Source organism: Acomys russatus, chromosome X (genome assembly GCF_903995435.1).
Source record: "Acomys russatus chromosome X, mAcoRus1.1, whole genome shotgun sequence".
Classification (NCBI taxonomy): domain Eukaryota; kingdom Metazoa; phylum Chordata; class Mammalia; order Rodentia; family Muridae; genus Acomys; species Acomys russatus.
Window position 1 is genome coordinate 50,178,425 of NC_067169.1, and position 20,421 is coordinate 50,198,845.

Genomic DNA, 20,421 nt, shown 5'->3' on the forward strand with positions numbered 1-20,421 from the left:
TGCTTTTAGACTTCCCAGATACTAGAACCACGAATCAAAATAAACTTCTTTACTTTACAAAATATTCAGTCTTTGATAATCTATTATAACAACAGAAAAACAGACCAAGACATCTACAAAAGAGGTCATAGCAACAATGTCTGCATTGATAAAAGCATTAAAACACTTTCTTGGGACAAGTACTAACTACCCTAAGTGCTACATACAAACTCATTATTTTATCATTATTGAGGCCATGAGAGGCAGTTGCTGTAAGTATCTTCATTTTACAGGTGAGGAAACTGACTCCAAAAGTTACAAGAACCACCGTTGGAACCCAGTGTTAGAACAGGGCCTCTGGGGCTGAGGATGTACTCAGGTGCAGGGCATTTAGGTAGCCTATGAAAGAACCTTGATTCCATCTCCAGCACTGTAGAGAAAAGGGAAATGGCAAAAGCTGGGATTCTGCACCCAAGCACTCTGACTCCAAAGACTTCCAACCACAACTCTCAAGCTTGGCCAGAAAGTGCCAGCCCAGCTATTTCCCCAGTGGAAATGGTTCTTGGGGTGGGGTGGGGGGCTTGCAGGAACTTGGAGAGGCAGACAGGAGGCAAGGCCCGCTGAAGGCGGGAGTGTAACCAATGACCAGAGAAGAGCACACTGGACGTCAGATTCTGAGAACCGTGACAAGCAAATGGCTGCCCTGGAAAGCAAGGCTGGGAGGGCACTGGGTCCTCTAGCGCAAGGAGAGGCAGAGCTGATTGAAGCCTTGGCTCAGGTCTCACTGAGGGATGGGAGAAACAGGCGGCTGTCAGGAGACTAATCTCTTCCGTTCTAGGCCGGGGACAATGAAGATGGTGCAGAAATATCAGGGTAGAGACGAGACGACAAACTGACAGCACTTGGTCCCCAAATAGATAGCAGATGTGAGGAAAAATGCAGAGCTTGCTGTGAGAATGGTGGCACTATTTCTCATGCAAGGAGGGCCAAGAGGGACACCTAGCTGGAGTCTAAATCAATCACCTGGAGGGCATCCAGCAAACCTGTTGCTTTGGAGACCACAGAGAGCTCACATGCCCCTAGGCAGTGTGTCCCTGCACTAAGATGTCCAAAAAGGATGTTGGAATGAATCTCAAGCCTTCGGTAGCAGATTCATCGGTAGCATTTGACTCCGTGGCCACAGGGAGCCCCATTCAGGGCTGTGGAGCAGAGCAGGGTATACTGTAGGGGATAGGAGGCCAGGGAGGAGACAATGGCATGGGCAAGATGTGACACAAGTGAGATCATTGATGGCAGAAAGGACAACTATTGATGATAAGCGGGAGTGAGCTAACCAGGCCTGGTAGCCCAGGACTGCAGCCTCAGATGCTCCAGAGGCTGAGCAGGAAGGCTGCCCTGGTTTCCTGGCCAACTAGGCCACATAGTGAATTCCAGCTTAGCCTGTAGTATACACGGGACCCTGCCTCAAAAACAGACCCAAATGAAGCCTGTAGACATGGTGCTTGTCTAGCAAATGCACAGCTTTGGGTCCAACCCCGAGTACTACAGCAGAAATAAGTAAACGCTTGCCACAGTGAAAAGAGGTAAGCTAGCATCCCAGCCATAGGAGTGAGGTTGCCATAAGGCCTGAGGCTTCCTCCTTGTTTGTTTGCTCCCCTGGGGGGTCCTCATCATAGGCCTTTTGTTCAAGGAAAGAAAAAAAAAACACCAAAAAAAAAAAAAAAAAAAAAAACCCAAAACACTTCCAAAGGTAGCACCTCCTTCTTGCCACAGGTTATAAATCTCCAAAGCCAGACACCAACGCACACCTGCCACAGACCTGGACTCCACAGCTGGACCACTGGGGTAGGGACTGGCGCTTCCCAATGATGGGAGGATTTCCAGACTGTTTCCAAAGGAATTCCCAGCTGATGAAACACCAGGAAGGCGGAGGAGAAGGAGCCCCTGCATCCCCGAACAGGGCCTAGAATTTCAGGGATGAAGGCTCGAAGAAGAGAGATGGGGCCAGATGAAGGGAGGGGTTCACAAAAGGAGTGAGGGCTTCCTGGGGAGTAAGGCAGGGAAGAAATGTTCAGGAGAAGTCTGAGCCAAGATGCAGGAATGGAAACCTCTGAGAGCTGACTGCTTCAGGGCCTAGGCCTGTGGTAAGGAATATCCCCAGGGACAAAGCTCACCAGAGTCACAGAAGATGTACAGGTGTCATTGGCTTTTGCCTGTTGGGTGGTAATGGACAGCATGCCCGTGTCCACATAGAGCTGCCATCAAAGCTGAAAGGGCCCGAGTTCAAACTCAGCATGAGAAAGCAGGATGCTCAGAGAGGGATAGCAGTAGTTTATAGTTGCACAGCAGTAGCAGAGCCTTTAACACTTGGGGTACGGCTTTCTGGTGCAAAGTTCTTTGTCTCTCACCACTTGGAGCGAAATCTTTCCTTCTCCAGTTTGCAGGAGACAGAATACCAAGGGCTGAATGCACCTGTGGTCATTGCCATGTCAATTAGATTTTGGTGATGATTGGTGGTACTGAACTCAACAAGCTTGGAAGGAGATAGAAGGCCAAGAGATAATTCTTGGAAGGAAAAAAGAAAGTGGTTAGGGCTAATGTAGAAAAACTGGAAGGTGGCAAGGTGCCTAGCAGAAGGCTGAATGGCAGCTGAAAATGGCTTTGAGCTAGAGAAGAAAAGAGAAAATGGCAGGGCTGTTGGGGGACAGGGGAGGGAGGACAAGGTGTCTATTAGCCCTGGGAAGCAAGGCAATAAGTTTGGGGGCCAGCCATGAGGAAGGAACCTTGGGAAACCAGGTCTCCAGGAAGCATGGTCTGGGTTGAGGTCCAGATTTCTGCCTGAAGATCATACCACAGACTGGCCCAGCACACTTGGGAAACCACCTTGAGAGCACAAGTGTATAAAAAGAGGTGAGCTTAGCCAGGCGGCGGTGGTGGGTGATCCCAGCACTCAGGAGGCAGAGGCAGGTGGATCGCTGTGAGTTTGAGGCCAGCCTGGTCTACAGAGTGAGTCCAGAACAGTCAAGGTTACACAGAGAAACCCTGTCTCGAAAAAAAAAAAAGTTAGCTTAGAGCTGGGTTGCTTAGGCACCTGTGAAAAAGGTCCTGTTCTCTGCATCATAGACCTTAGAGACACAGGCAAGGCTCAGAGGCTTCAGCCTCACTCCCAGTGTCTGCATGTAGGTAAGCCCCTGGCACACACAGGCTGTGTATTCTCCTTCTTAGGTACATGTGGGCTGCTCATATTCTAGAAACTAAACAACAACCTTGGCTGCTGGTATGTGAAGTCAGGGTGCCTCTGGGGGCACTCTTATGGAACAAGCCAAGGGCTGGGCCTATGCCACGCTTCATAGACCCCTCAGTGACCTGCTACGTGGGATGTTGTCCATGCCATGCTGGCAGGGAGCAAAGGGAACTTTCTGAACGGCCTCAAGAGCAGCTCAAGTTAAAGGGTACACCAGGCCCTTCTGATGTCTCCCCTACTTCCCTTGGCACCTGCCCACCAGCCGTGGTATTGACTCCTGGGCCAAGCTCTGTGATTTAGCCCATAATCACTCTGTCATGGCCAACCCAGACCTTTAGGCAATCTTCTCGATTTGGCCACGGATTTGACTTCAGGCTCAAGTTTTGTCACTGCCTGGAGAAGTTTCCCTTGCCTTTTCTCTCCTCTCTGCCTAAGTCCCCCTCAGTGAGTCAGTCCATCAGGCACTCAGCAGCTTGCTAACAAAGAAGGGGCTTGTGAGAGCTGAGCGTGTCCCCATCTTGAGACCTGGTATACTCAGAGAAACTTGTCCTAGCATTGGCTCATGTGCAGGGTGGCAGTGTTTGGTGAGATTGGGGTGGGGAAAGGGGGAGTCCGGTCAGTAAGGAAGCAGAGAGGGAGGGAGCAAGCCACAGAACCTCTTGACAAGCAAAGAAAAGGCCTCTTCTAACCCTGACACAGTATTTCCAAGCTGTCAACCCTAGCCCAAGGTTATACTCCTAGTTAGAGGCAACCACAAGGCTGGCCAGGCATCCTGCTTTGAAGATGTGGCTGGATTTTTTGGGAAGAGATAACAATGTGGCCTTTGTCCTCCCCTCCTCCTCTCATTCTCTTTTCTTTGCTCACTCATTCTTTATGTGGTCATTTTCTGGGCCTTTTCCAAAGCAGTGTGTGTGTGTGTGTGTGTGTGTGTGTGTGTGTGTGTGTGTGTGTACGCGTGTGTGCGTGCACGTGTGTGTTGGAGGCCACCATGCTAGATCAAAGAGATCACTGGGACAGACCTGTCCCCTCTTATGAGCTGGCTACTCCACTAGGGCTCAGGAGTGAGGTACATGCTTTAGACAGGTTACCCTGACTGTTCCTCCCTAGAGGAAGGGGCAAATGCTGAGCTGCTAGCACATCCTAGGTAGCCTTGCTGCAAGAGAAAATAAATGGAGCCAGACGCCACCCTGTGCCCTTGGCAGAACATATGCTCATGGCCAGGTAAACAGCATGTTGACTTTCAGGGGCCTGAATTCAATGGGCACTCCAGGTCACTAGTCAGGCACAAGTTGAGCCAGGGGGCTTCCAGTGTCAACATCAACAATTTATGTTCTTCCCTGGGACTCTGAGCCTTGGAAAGTTTTCCAGAAACTGAGAATCCCATTCCATACTTTACCTAAGCTTCTAGACAAATATTTCTGGGCTTATAAAGTCCTCAGAAGGTCATCTTATCTACCCCCAAGCCTCCAGGCCTGAGGACTTTCCCTATGCAGCTAGCACAGCCCATGTGAGTGCCTGGGCTCCAAGCTTCTTCCTCCCGCGTGTTGCCCCAGCACTGCAGGCAGAGATAGGGTCCTTGGTGGCAGGTGAGGACAGAACTGTGTGTCACAATGAGTGAGACAGCACGGCCTCTGGGGTCCAGGGCCCCTCTCCTGGCAAGGATTACTTGAGGCACAGGCCTTTCAGGCTTTCTGGACTGGCCCTGCCTTTCTGGCAGCAAGCCTGCCTCTCCATTTCTGAGCAAAGCCTTGCTGGCTGGCCTCAGGAGCAATCTGAGTCCTAGCCCAGGGCCTCTGAGAACAGCAGAGTAAAGCAGCCCAATCAGCCTTTGGCCGCCTTGCTTCCTGCAGGTGGGAAAATCATCCTATTTATCCCCAAATGGATTTGTCTACTCAAACAACAAACAGGCGCAGAGACACACATAGAGTCATGGACATATGTGCAAAAGACAAGCTGTAGATGCACATGCGGTCCCCGTCCCCCCCGCCCCACCTCTCTCCATCCCCATGACTGTCTCTGTTTCTCTCTCTCTCTCTCTCTCTCTCTCTCTCTCTCTCTCTCTCTCTCTCTCTCTCTCTCCACCCCCTCCCTTTTTTTCTGCTCATTCTCTTACCCTTTCCCAAGGCCCCCTCTTGCTTCCATTACAGCATTTATCAAAGTGGCCTGACCTCATGTTGTAAAAATATACAGCATGGAACAAAATCCACCTTAAACTCTCTTCTAAATATATTAAAATAATAGGAATTCTCATCTGCCTGATTGAATTTGCTGCTCAATATTAGAAGCATGCCAGGCCCTTCTGGACCCAGTCTAGAGCTGGGAGGGGCTGGGATTCCCTGCCTGACTCCTCTCTCTGAGCCAACAGTACAGCTTCCTTGATGGGCGGGGCCGGGTGAGGGAGTGGGAGTTGTGTTCCGGCCAAAAGACCTTGGGCAGCCACCTCCACCAGCAGTCAGCACAGCCCACTGAGCAAGTGCAGACAAGCTGGAGGCTCCTCTGGCCTGCAGCTGTGAGCCTCTGCCTGGGTCCTAGGGCCACCAGGGCTCACCAATCCCCCGGTGCCTGTTCCTCGGCTCTCTCCACACTCACTGCCCTGTCCCTTGGGATGGGAAGCTCCTGGGAGCACCACACCCTTTTCTTTGTATGCTTGAGATTTGCAGTTAACACTTGGGGAAAACCTTAGACAATTGTGCTCGTTCGTTCATTCATTCATTTAACCTGTATTATTAAATGCCTTCCTGTGAGCTGGCACTGATGTAAGGCCAGGGACTACAACAGAAACCAACCAAGCCTCAAAATCTGCCTTCTATGCAGTGGTTATTCTAGTGAGTAAGCAAAGGCCACTGCCAGCTGGTGACAGAAGGTGAGCACTACCCCGCCTCGTATTTCCCCTCCAAACTTGTCACTCCTCAATAACAGCAATGGGGAGGACTTGCTTCACCTTAGACTCTGCTTTTCAGAGCTACCCCCTTGTACTTCAGCATGGCTTGCTCAGGATGTGCATATACAAAGCTGCTGGCTCATAGGGCAATAGCGTGAGCAGAGAAGAGGGAAGGGCCAACGGTGCTGGGAGACTTTATACTCATTTAGCACGGTAACTGTGGGGCTGGCTTAGTGAGCAGCAAGGACTTGCTTCCTAGCAGGTACTATGTCGTGTCAAAGGGCACTGGCTCAATTAATAGTGGCCCCTGAGGTGACAAGAGGAAACTATCACTGGTTATAAATGGAACAAGCTGGAGATGGTGGTGCATTCTTATAATGTCAACATTTAGGAGGTTGAGGAGCAATTTAATTGGCAAACCCCCTTCCTCAAAATGAACAACAAAAATTCCCTGCGAGAAAAATGATCATCATCACTCTTTTTTTTTTGTTTTGTTTTTGTTTGTTTGTTTATTTTCTAGACAGGGTCTTTCTGTGCTAGCCTTGGCTGTCCTGGACTCGCTTTGTAGACCAGGCTGGCCTTGAACTCACAGTGATCCACCTGCCTCTGCCTCCCGAGTACTGGGATCACCCATTTTAAAGATAAGGAAAACAAGGCACGGTCAGATTAGCTAACTGTCCTGTGTTGCATGGAAGTCTGCCTGCAGTGTTCTCTCAGACCTGGGAGGGCCTGTACTGCTTCCAGATGGACTTCCCCAATAGACTTTTCTTAACTTCTTGCCTGGGCCCATGGCACCTAGCTGAGAGCACCAGCTTAACCTACTGCTCTTAAAACCCTTCTTTTCATCACTGTTCTAGGACCTATCGACCAAGTAGAATAGTTGCTCCTGGCCTCTCAGAGTCGCTGGCCACACACATAACATCCCACTCAGCTCTTGCCTTTATTTCTTATGAACCTGGATTGGTGTTTGAGGGAGTGGGGCTTGAGTGAGTAGTGAGGGCAGCTGAGAAGGGTGGTCTTTCAGAAAAGGAAGGCAAACGTGTCTGGGGGCAGGAAGAAGAGGGGAGCAATGCAAGGAGTAAACAACGTCAGTCCTGTCCTTGTCCTGCACTGCTGTCAGTGTCAATGTGACTCACACGCGCACGCACACACACACACACACACACACACACACACTCAAGGTAATATGAGGTGTGACTCCCTGGTGTGTAAGGGGGATCTTGGGAGGATAGGAGCTCCTGTGAGTGGCTGGTGAAGTTAGCTGATCACTTACAGCATATGCTTGTTTGGGTGCATGCACAGACCTGCTTATATATACCCAGGCTCCAAAGAGGGGCTGTAGCTGAAAGTGATCAAACAGCACATGTGTGGGATGCTGGAGTGACGTGGGAGAGAAATGATGTCTCCTCACCTCTTGGAATTTCCCCAGACCGCTGGAAACCCCCAGCAGAAGAGGCTTGGCAAGGGCTCGAGAGGAACCATGTGAGGGGGCCCAGTGGACAGCCTGTCTCTAAGAGGGGCTTTTCTTGGAGCAGAGGTCACTCCCTTCTTTTGCCCCAGTCGACATAAGGGCTCGGCCTCCCTGACTAGTCACAGGAATGTGGAGGCAGCATTTCCGCTGACCCTTCCTCTGTGAAAGGAAGAGGTTTGCAGATAGCTAAGGAGCAGACTGTGAGGAAGCACCCGGCGGCGGGCACCTGGTCCAGCCTGACCTTGCCTGTCCCTGTTGTTGTCAGTGGCCTTACAAGCGCTTCTGACACCCTAGCTCCCTCACACCCCTGCTGTGTTGTAGAGAAAGGAACAAGGCTTTCTTGACAGAGCTGCATTTCAGTTCCTGCTCCATGGAGCACCTGCTTTGGAACCCTGGCCTGGCTTCTTCCCATTCACGACTGTCAGTGGCCTCATGTGTAGAATAGGAACCAAGTCTATCCCGCCCTTCAGTGGATGAAGGAGTACATTAGATCGCTTATGGAAGGAACTGCCTCTGCACGACCCTTGTCACCCTTACTTCCTCCTCTTCTTTATAGCTTCTCAGTTGTCACACACCAAAACCAGTTTCATGTAGGTCAAGAAGAGGGAGTCCAGCTGCAATTGTTCTCTTAGGCCCAAGAGGATGAAGAAATATACCCAATCCACCACACAGGCCTCTAATGCACTCTCTATGATTTCCTGATCAAGAGACAGCTAGCAACCCCAAGCCCAGTACTTGAACAGCAACCATCTTCATATGTACAAGCTCATGATAACTCAACACCCCTTTTCGAAATTCCTAGGACATTCCCTATGGATGCAGACAAATCCTCCTTTGGCAATTTGACCATCCAAAGACTTATAGGAATATAGCCAGAATGCGGTGCAACATTTCGTCCCATGTGTCTAGATGCTGTCTGCATTGAGGTAGGGCATATAAAGGCTTGCTTAAAGGTACTGGTTCCTGCTCCAAGCACTACATACTGCAACTCTTATGGAATTAGATGATTTCTTCAAAATAGAGCTAGGCATGGGTCAGAAGGCTGGCAAGGGGTCCCAGGGACTCCTTGGCATGGCTGACATGGCTATGTCTGAAATGGCCAGTGCTGTAGCTAAAGAGAAAATGGTGGGACTGTGGGGGGCGGGAACAGGAGTGTTAGAGGACCTTGGTGGAAAAAGGCCCCATGAATTTTGAGCCCTGGTCTCACTGCGTGTGTGTGTGTGGGGGGGGGGGAGACATTGAACTGATTGGGCCTCGATTTTCCCATCTACAATATGAAGAGTTTAGGCTATGGTGTCACATTTCCAGTGCTATTGTGAGCATGGCTTGGCATGATGCATGACATGTATTCCACAGACTGTGAACACCACACAAGTGTGAGGCAGAGCCACAAGCAACATCTTGCTGAGCCCTTGCTCATGGTCCTGGCTTGGACAAGGTATGTAGTTCCGTACAAGAACAGAACTAGAACTGAACTAGAAACCCCTTGAGGCCAGGGCCCAGGTCTTCTGTTCATCTATCTCCCCAGGTGTTTAGCACCAGGCTTCGCCTTGTTACTGATCAAACAAGCTGCTCATTGTATCTGTTAGAATTCCCATCCTGCCCTTTACAAGCCAAAAGCAAGGCACAGGAGGCCATTACATCTACCCACATCTCAAGAGAGCCCCAGTAGCACCGTCGGATGTTGTTTGTGCCCCACGTCTGTGCTCTCTCTGCTGCACCCTGCACTCCAGCCTAACTTCTTTGTGATGTCACTTGAATCTACCCTGGCCTGATGAGGAAAGACCATTACATCCAGTGAGTGGCCAGCCCATCAGGCAGAAGGACGGAGAAGACAAACATTTATGCTAGTCCCGGCTTGACCTAGATTCCAACGATTCTGCTGTTCAAGGCTCACCCAGAATTTCAGAGCCTGCTGGTGGTGGGCAGCCCTGCCACTGATGGCCATACACAGTGAAAGATGCTGGGAACGACAGGCTATGGAGACAGAAAAAGGTATGGGGTAGAAGAGCTGCTGAGAATATCAAGGAAAGGCATGGAGTCACTCCAAAGTTGGAGGAGGTCGCTTCCAAGTCCTTCTTGTTGCAATCAAAACCATTTTTTTTTTCTATTTTCTTGCGTCTGGGTTTTCTCATAAACAATTGCTCACTATCTTTTAGATTACAGCCTTTCAAGGGCCTCAAGCCAAAAAAGTCCCCCTACTCCAATGAGGGGAACTTGCCACCAACTATCCCAAAGGGAGCATATGAGAGGGACCCAGACCCACGAGCTCTGGAGTCAGCTTACAGCATCTTACTGAGTGACACTGATGACATTATTTACCTAGTCTGTGCTCTAGTTTCCCCATGTAGTAATGCCCACCTCTCAGCCTGGAAGAGAGTTGGTCCCCAGTAACAGAACTGTGGGCCGCCATGAATCTGCTTCTGAGGGCACCATGTTCATGCTCCCTGATTCACAACCCTCCCAAAGGCCAAAACTGGAACTCGGCACCCCCAAGGGGGAGTAGTCAGCCTCTCCCCCACCCCCTCCCTCCCTGGAGGTCTTTTGCCCTAGTGGGGAGCCACCATGTCAGAGCACTGACTCTTTGCAATTTTCTTGTTCCACATTCTTTCCCAGTGGCCTTCTGTGGCTTGGCTGGCCCAGCTGCTCCCCAGAAGCATGGATACCACATCCTCTCTCTCTCCCTCTCTCTCTCTCTCTCTCTCTCTCTCTCTCTCTCTCTCTCTCTCTCTCTCTCTCTCTCTCTCTTTGCAAGCTCCTGGGATTCCTTTTCAGACAGGTTCCCCGGAGAGCCATCCACCCAGGCCTCCAGTGTTCAGAAGCCATGTCAATCCAGCCAGCCTGCTATTTACATTTGCATTTCCAAAGCCCGATTTACATCAGAATTATTCCTGTCTGGCCAGGCTGGGGGACTCCACACATATTTGGGGGAGGCTTTTTGGACAACTACAGGGATTGGCAATGACATTCCCCTGGGCCTCATTCCCGTAGCCAGGGTTTTTTGTTTTGTTTTGGGGGGGGGAGGTGGGGTTTTTTTTCCTTTTGGTCTCTGTTGCTTACAGCAGCCACATGACCTCAGCATTGCCCTTTGTTCTTTTTCCTTCAACAGGTAGGTTTAGCTGCACTACCCCCTAACCTGGCAGGCTCAACTCATTCAGCAGCAGTCCCATTCCGAAGCCCCATTCCTAGCTACAGTCGAGTAGAATATTACAAATGTAAATTTATGTGTCAATTTAGGAAACATTAAAAATAACAGCCCAGGTTGCAAGGCCATAAGCAACCTCACATGCTGCTGGCGGAAGTATAACTTGGCAATCTGGAAATGCCAAAGCCTTTGAAAGCAGATACACACTTTGACCTATTAATTACCTTTACAGGACTCTACGCTAAAAGATTATGTGTAGCTGGGTCTGGAGTGCATGCCTGTAGTCTCAGCTACTTAGAGACTGTGGCAGGAGGTTTGCAAGTTCAAGGCCTGCCTGCACTACTGAGTGAGTTCCAGGTTACCCTGGGCAACGTAGTGAAAGCCAGTCTCAAAATGAAAGAAGGAAGTAAAAAGAAGACTGGGGACTTACTTCAATATGTAAAGCAAAGCACTTGACCCTTGAGTCAAAACTTCCGTGTAGAAAAAGAGGCACATGTTTGAAATAAAATATATATAAAGATATTCATTTAAAAGTCATAAGCTAAGATTTCCACATTAGTAAACTAAATACATAAAGTCTCCCAGCCCGGTGAGGCCTTACAAAGCAGTACAATAGTTGAGATCTAGGTCTTGCTGGGAAGATCCTGAATCCAAGGCAAACCTGGGACACCCTGTCTCACACCAAAATTAAATAAAATAATCGACAACTTGTGAGAATTTTTGAAGGCTATGTAGTGATAAAGAAAATGCTCATGCTAGAATGATAGAATACGGAGATGAAATCATATATGCAACATGATTCTGATTATTTTTTTACAAACTATAAATATTCAAATAGAAAACAAGAAGGAGTGTAAAATGGATTATAATAGTAAAAACTAAGGTCTGTGTAGCATTTAAAGTGGGATACTTATTTTTCTCATCATTTTGTGTCTATATATACATGTGCATGTATTTTTTTACTCCTTAAAATCATGTTACAGGATAGCTGTCACATTTTCCTCCTTGTACTGAGTTGCAGAGTGTGCCGACAAGACTTTCTCCTTTGTACTTAGTGTCATCTGGTTTCTCCTTTATCTGTAACCTTTATAAACAGAACAAAAACTACACAGAGGAAACCCTTGGTTAAGAAAACCAAAGCCTGAAGTCATTAGCGGTGCATGCCTATAATCCCCCAAATTTACAACCAGGAAGCTGAGGCAGGAGCATTGCACTCAAGTTCCAGGCATGTGGGCTAAACAGTGAGCCCCACAACCTGTTCCTCCCCACTGCCCACCCCACCCCGTGTCTATAAAATGAGAAAGAGAATGATAGAGGGAGAAAGGGAGGGAAGAAGGGAGAGAGGGGAAGAGAAAACAAAGGAAGGAAAAGAGAGAGGAGCGAAGGAGCGTGAATAAATAGAATAAACATGTAAGTAGATCAATCAATCAGCCAATCAAAGTGCTCTACTGACTGGCTCACAGTACCTCCCTGATCTGTTTTGACTGACGCCTCAGGTCCTGGCTGCTGGGATCTTCTCTGGGTTTCTAGGAAGATGCAAATCTACTCTGCCTAGCTATGGACCTACCTTGCTCCTGGTACTTTTAGCTACTGGCTCTCCATCCTTCATGTTTCTACTGTCCATACCTGCAGTAGCAAAGGTGGCCGGTATGTTGGCTTTGCTCACCAGTGATCTCAGGGAGATGGCAGCAGGGGTGGGACAGGAGAGCACAGTCCTCGGGGATCTGTTCTAGGTCTGTCACAAAGATTCAGTTAGTTTTCTCTATCCACACGGTCCACCCACAGAGATGTTGAAAATATTCCGGAAAAAAAAAATTGCATCTGTATTAAACACACACAAATACGGTCCCTAGCAATACAGTCTCTACAGGAGATATATATTCTTACAACTATTTGCTAGGATTTACACTGTATGGGACATTATGAGTAGTATCAGGATGTTTTCCAGTACATGGGTGCCTTATATGCAAAACTACACCATCTTACATGAGAGGATGGAATAGGTCTATGCTTTCGTACTCATCCACAGGAGGTCCTGAAGGGCAGCTATGCTATTTTTTTTCACTCTAACCAACAAGCAGCAACATATTGAAGAGAGAGAGAGAGAGAGAGAGAGAGAGAGAGAGAGAGAGAGAGAGAGAGAGAGAGAGAGAGAGAGAGAGAGAGGAGCTCCTGGCATTGGCCTAAAGCTGGAGAGGCTACTACTGGACCTTTCCTGAACCAGCCTAGCCCAGCCCCCTGCTGCTTCACTGCCTCTGGCAGATCACCTACAGGCCTGTGCGATTAGCCACCTGCGTCTATGGGTCTCACACCTAACAGCCAGCAGCCTTCAAGTAGGAATGCGCGGCAGGTGATCCACCCTTTCCTCCCCCGCCCCGCACTCTGTCCATGCCAAACCCTCCCCACCTTGGGTCAGTGTTTTCAGATCTTGTTCTAAAGAGTGACCTGTGAGGAGAAGATGGTCAGAATAAACAAAGAAGGGAAAAGGTATTGAGGGTGCTAGGAGATGTCCTGTGGGCCGAAACAAGAGCATCACGTGACACTTGAGGCAACTGGGCTTGCCAGCCTTTTAAGAAGCAAGAGCAACCTGAAATGTGGGGAAGCAACGAAGAGAGACCTGGAGTCTAGTCCCAGATTATCCTCTAGCTGGGTGTGTGACCTAGGCATGTTTTTCTGGGTACCAGAATCTTCCTTTACCAACTGAGAAACACTAGGATCCATCTCATGGCAGTCCTGAAACAGACTGCTCCCCAAGTAACACTTGGTATTTGGAAGATAGTGAGCCAGTTAGGATCTTGGGACTCTCACAACCTGCAGGTCCTCTACAACACCAGGGCTTGCAGGCCTACAAACAGCTTGGCAAACACCACAGCAAAGCCCACACCCATCAAAGGGCCTGATGTGCCAAGGCACCTCCCAGTTCAGAAGGATATAACTTCATAGATCCCTTTCTGGAAAGCCACAGCCTGACAGCCCCTATCCCAGGGGGAGGTCTAACCTCTCCCCTTGACACACTTTCTTCAGGCTGTGAGGCAGCATCTTCATAAGTACCTTCTTAGACATGGGAGCTCACTCCCCTTCCAAGCAACCGGTTCTACTTCCACGGAGCCCTGCGTCTCCCCCAGGCATCTGCAACCCTGAGTGCTTCATTGAGGCCCCCTAGGCAGGAACCTGAGGACATCCTGTGGCTAACTGTGCTAAGGCTCTAGGCTACCTGGCCTAGAGCGATGGGCTTTCCTCTCCTCAAAGCCATTCTACCCACTTTTCTACAGCTGCTCCTGGGGCTGCTTGCTGGGTTTTCTGCCTCATAAAGCTGTCCAGCAAGCTATTCTGGAGGCAGCATGTGGCCAGGCCCTGACCACACGTTGGGGTGTTCGGCTTCCCCAAGGGGGGGGGGCGGAGGCAGCAGGGACATCTTAACAACACAGCTTCCCCTAGGCCGGTGGTTCTCAACCTGTGGGTCGTGACCCTTCTGGGGGTCGCATATCAGATATCCTGCACCTCAGATACTTACATTATGATTCATAACAGTAACAGCTTTACAGTTATGAAGTAGCAACTGAAGAATTTTATGGTTGGGGGTCACCACAACATGAGGAACTGTATTAAAGAGTAGCAGTGTTAAGGTTGAGAACCATTGCCTTAGGCTGTTAACATTTTCAAAACATTCACACACACTCCATCCACCATCTTACCACCTGCCCAGCATGAAAGAATGTCTTAACATGAGCCCTGGAGCCAGAGGAAGAACAGATCTCAATGGCAGTACTTCTGATGGGAACCACCTCATAAGGTGGAAAACGAAGTAAGAGAAAATCAGGGCAGCAACGCAGCAGCCCCCTTCTTCCTCCAACCCTCTTCCTAGGACTACAGCTTTCGGTAGGGCAGAGACAGTGGGAAACAATTAAAGCAGGCATCCTCGGATGACTTACTGTGGATCATGGGCTCGGGGCATATCTTTGAGCATCCACCACTGACCTACTGTGGATCATGGGCTGGGGGCATGCTATATTTTTATTTTAGAAACAACTCACCAATAGATTCAGCTTTAGTGTCAGAGCTCACACTGGTGGTCCACAGTGAATTTGAGCCCAGGCCAGCTTCCCAGTTCTATGTTTCTATTACATAACATTGCCTCTGGTCCTAGAAAGAAAGATGGTACGTTGTGTCACACAGAAAGCATTTTTTCTTAAGGTTCCTGGAAGACCACCATTTCCATTGTTCTCAGAGACAAATGGAGCCAAATTAGTAAATTCTTACCAAGCTCTGTTGTAACCATCCCTTCACTACCAACACCCAGCCTTCCTGTGCATTTGACACCCTGGCTGTAGAAAGCAGCTGGCCATGCCTTCTGGGGCCTGGTGTGAAACAACTGGACATGTGTGTTTGGAATAAACAAGAGGGCCTCTGAGTGGAGCAAATGGCTCAAGGATTCAGGTAGGCCAGGGAAGTCTATGAAAGGAAAAATTGGTTCAGCTCGTATCAAGAGAAACAGATACTTCTTGGGTGGCCCAGTGAGGCATTTGGTGGACTGGGCTAAGGGTAGGAACAGGGTGGAATGTAAGAGAACCCTGGGAAAGAGGGCCACACCAAACCAAAGCAGGGCTTCACCCAAGGCCTCTGGGTCACTAGGCCATGTGGGATATGGGTGGCAGTGCGTGTCTGGAGCCCTTTGAAGCATCCTGAGTCAGCTTCAGCCTCAGCCTCCAGTCAGTGACTACTCAGAGCCAGGGCAGAGCCCAATGCAGCCCCGGGGGAGGCATTCCTGTGTCTTTCTATGTTGCCATGGTAGCTAGAGGCTGAGAAAAGGAGCCAGAGAGAAGTGGCCTAGGGATGTTTCTGAAGAAAGGCACTTCCAGGGTCCTTAGGTGAATAATCCAAATGTATGATGCTCACAGCTGCTAACTAGTTCCCCAGGCTACCCAGGGCCAGGCTCAAGGATGCATGTGGCGGGAGGGTTTGGGAGTGTATCAGTATACCCATGTGATTATGGATATACAAAACCTCTGGGGTCACATGTGTGTATAGAGTACAGAGAGAAGTGTCTATGTATACACTCATAAGGGTACACAGAGGTCCAATGAGTAGAGAGGGGCTGTGTGTGTGTGTGTGTATGTGTGTGTGTGTGTGTGTCTTTGTATATGTTTCTTAAACAGTAGGGAGAAAAGAATAAAGACAAAAGCATCCACGGACTGTAGCTTATGGAGGAGCTAGCCCAGTGTGGTGGGTATAGGGAGCTGGCCAACCGGGGGCCTGATTGGAACCAGACTCAGCAAGGAGGGGCTGTAAATGTTTTTTTGCTGCCTGTCCTGAGAAATTTATGTCACACCCACTCCATCATCCTGGCAGGGGTAGCCTCTCCCAGCTGCCTGTGGTTCTGGGCTTTCCAGTGCAACCAGCAGCCTCTGTGGGGGGTTCCTGTGTCTCTCTGGGCCAGGCCTGCATAATTTCCATGCCTTGATAACCCTGAAACCCACAGAAAAGATCCGTGCGTGGGTGCCGAAAAAGCAGGAAGAGATAGATAGCTTGGGTCCCAAATAAAAGCCTTCCTTCCAGCAGAATTGGACGTCATGTCGCAGTGGGGTTAGAGGTACTGGGAAGTGTGAGAGTCAGGAGGACAGAATAGAGGCTGGGGTTAAGCTTCAGCAAACCAGAAAGGTCACGATGACCCTCAGGTAACTCCAAAATGAAGCCTGCAATGTGAGGGGTCTTGCCCAATAGAGCCAACGGCAAGGCCAAGACTGAAACCTTTACATGCTACCTTCTCGGATGTGTCTGTCATTTTCACCCCCTCTTCTGAGTCTATGACCTAAGTTAGAAGTAGCCCTGCTTTTTTTTTCCCCCAAAAGCCTGGGCCTGTGTGCTTGCTACTGAACTGTATGCATCCCCAGTCTTGCTTTTAACCTTTATTTTGAGATAAGGTCTCAACTAGTTGCCCCTGAAGACCTTGAACTCAGAGTGTAGCCCAGGATGGTCTTGAACTTGTGATCCTCTTGCCTCAGCTTCCCACACAGGTGGAATGACAGGCATGTACTACCAGGACTAGCTCACAGCCCTTTTCTAGTCAGAGAACTCCATCCTTGAATTCTTGCTGTTTCCATTTGTGGTTGTTCTCCATCCATACTTTGTGCTAGATTCCCTGGTCCTTGCTACAGACAGGTCTTTGCACATACTGTGCTGTCTGTCTGCGGTGCTTGTCCTTCCCTTTTCCTGGCATTCAGCTCCTGCCAGTATCTTCTTGGTGACACCACCCTTGTCAATTGTGAGCATTCGCGGCACTGTGACCCTCCCCTAAGGCATGCTGCGCTTCTCACGGCTGCAGTTTTTACTTTTGTGACATTGCTTTATGGGTAATGGTCACCTCGCCTGGCTCCTCAAAAACCTTCCATAGGACAGGTGCCATGGCTGGTTTTGCTTGTTGCTTCTCAGCGCTCAGCAGAAGTCTGGCAGGTACCCACAACGGTGAGAAGGACACCAGGGGCGAGTAGTTGAGACTTGCCATGTGCCAGGTGCTCTGCCAACTGCTTTCCTTAGAATAGCACACATAATCTTGCCAAGCCCTGTGAGATGCTTACTATCAGAATCCCCATTATACCAACGAGGAAACTGGGGCACGGTGTAAATAATGAACTAGATCAAGGCCACACTGTATGTAGGAGGTGAAGGTCTGGTCTGAAGCTAGGCAGACTGGCTGCAGAGCCTGTATTTTTAACCTGCAAGCTCAGTAACACCTACTAATTGACTACATGCTCTTGTCTGAGTCTCAACATCAACCATCCAGGGAAACAACTGGAGAGTCCGGCAACCAGCTCCTGTGACCTCTGGGTCAGCCTCTTCCCCCACCAATTTACCTCCCAGAGCCTCAGGGTTCCCTCCTGTAAAAGAATGCAACTCAGCACCCCCTGTAGGGTGCAGAGGGTACAGTGGGCTTGTGGGAGTGTGGAGGAGGCTTGGTCACTGCAGAAAGCAAGACAAATATTAGTTTGCGCTGTATCATCTATCAGTGACAATAAGTTTACAGTGTGAACAGAACTTCTGGGTGGTGTTTGGCTCCTGAGTCGAGTGGATAAAGGAAGGAACCCTGCCCATTAACATGCATCCCATAAACCCCTTCCCAGGGTTGCTGCCTGCCTCTCCCCCCTGCCACACCCAGGCCAGCCCTTTGGCCATTTAGGAATGTGTGTGTGTGTGTGTGTGTGTGTGTGTGTGTGTGTGTGTGTGTGTGTGTGTGTGTGTAGGGGGAGGATGGAGCCTCGGGCTTCTCACCCTCAGAATTCCAGCAGCCTTCAAGTTTTTGTGCCAGGCCAAGGACAGGGAACAACCTTCCTAGCCCTCAAACCCAGACCCAGGCCTCAAGAGCTCTCCCTCACCCCCTTCCCCTGCATCTTGAACAGAACAGAGTCTATGGCTCTTAGTAGGGGGTGGCTGGGGGCTGGGGGGCACAGAGAGAGGAGGGTTACAAAAGCTGTGCCTTGCTTTCCCAGTGGCCTCCAGGGGGCCAATGAATGCTCAGAGCTGAGGGGGGGGGGGAACAGCCAGAGTGTTTTCATTTTGTTCTGTTTGTTTTCTGTTTAGATCGACTGCTCAGTTCTGGTTTGGGCCTCTGAGGGTTGATGGGGTTTGGCAGGTAAGGATTTCTGGGGCCACCCATCTCTGCCTTCTACATGGCTGTGAGCTTGGCTCCTGCAAGCCCTGCAGGAGCAGGAGGCCAGCCCCAACTAATTGCTTGCTGTCTCTTTCTTCTCTTTTCTTGCTCTTTTTTCCCCCCTCTTTGTTTTCTTCCTTTCCTTTTCTGTTCCCCTCCCATAATCTTGATTGTTCTCTCTCTCTCCCTTCCTGACTTTCGGTCTCTCTTTCCCTTTCTGTGCCAGGGTTCCAGTCTGCCTCCACTTCCTCTTGCTTGCAGTAGTGCCTAGTGTAGTGCCTAGTGTAGTGTCTCTCTTGCCATCAATCTCCAAGATCTCTCTATGACTCTCCTTTTTTCTTACTCTAAAGTATCAAAAAGAATCAAGGCATGGAGAGCAGGAGATCGGAGTTCTCACCCAGCCTTTGCCTTTGCCATTACCTCTCTGGATTCTGGGATTAGCTTCAACAAATTCTTCCCATCTGTGGGCCTCAGTTTCCCCATCTCCACATGGAGGGCTCTATCTTCCTGTTGAAATGTATGCTTTGAAGTCTCACATTCAGTCCTTGCAGGGAGTAGGAAAGAGGTGCATCTCTTCTTTGCAGAAGTAAGGCCGTACTGTGCAACATAGACAGAGGATGGACAGTGATGAATAAAGTAATTGCTTAGGCAATGGCAGCTTTTAGGAAAGGTCAGAGGTGGATGACTGCCCAGTCTTGTGCTAGGTGTGGTAGTGCATGCCTGTAATTCCAGCACTTAGAAGGCCGAGGCAGGAGCATTGTGAGTTTCAAAATAGCCTGGGCTACATGAGACCTTGTCTCAAAAGAAAACAAAACCAACTTGTTAGAGTGATTTTTATAAAACTGTGTTTGTTTCTGTCTCTCTCTTAATGCTGCCGTCACACAAATAATTGAGACTCTATTATATTATTTTAACAATAAGCTTCACAGCACAAGAACTGAGCACTTATTACTCTATTCTTAACTCTTTATGCTAATTTGGCTTCCTCCCAGTGTACATCCCTGAGATACTTGCACTTTGCAGCTTTCTTTGCTGAGCTATCTCTCCTAGTCCCTCTTGGACATATGCCCATGGCTGAATTCTCCACTTCCTCCTTTAACTTCTTCCCTGGCTGGCAGGAAGTCCAGTCCTATTCTCTCCCCTGCTCAGCAATTTGCTATAAGCTGCTTTATTATTGGCATATCAGGGGACAATTGGGAAACTGTATTTTTTTTAAAAATTTGAGTATAGAAACTTTTTTTTCTCTAAGATTTATTTATTTATTATATAATGCCAGAAAAGAGCACCAGATCTCATTATAGATGGTTGTGAGCCACCATGTGGTTGCTGGGAATTGAACTCAGGACCTTTAGAAGAACAGACAGTGCTCTTAACCTCTGAGCCATCTCTCCAGTCCTGGGAAACTGTGTTTATACAACATTGAGACAGGAGATTATCAGAACAAGGATTGTAACCAGATATGAGGGGGGTACAGAAATCAGCATTTGAATGACACAATAACCTTATACCCACATCAACCAAACAAAAATTCCCAGAGAAGCCAGAACTGGGTCTTTGGGTCAGAAGGCAGAGGCAGACCACATGATTATAGAATAGACAGCCCAATCTTGACCTTGGTGGTTCATAGCTTTCCACACCACACCAAATTAAGCCAAAGGCCCAGTGATCCCTCCCTTCATGCTTGCTTCTCCTCTTACCAGGATAGTTACCCATTAGCTCTCCCTCCCCCAGTGACTTTAGGGTAAATGAGTCAGGGGTATAACACATAACTCAGTATTACCTGGTCCCATTACACCTTCAACTTACTATAGACTGAAAGGAAACTCTTTCCCCATCCCCACCCTTACCTCCATCTCTACAGTTTCTGTAATAAAATAACGGCACAGTGGTCCATCCTCTCATTAGCTCTGGCCTAGGATCTGGCTTCTCTGTCTCCTCCCAAGTGCAATCCAGCTCAGAGTCATGTGATTCTGCCGCCTCCTCCTTTAGCTGCCCTCCCCCGTGCTACTGCTGCCCTAGCTCCTGCCACCATCATCTCTCCCTGGCGTGCTTGCTC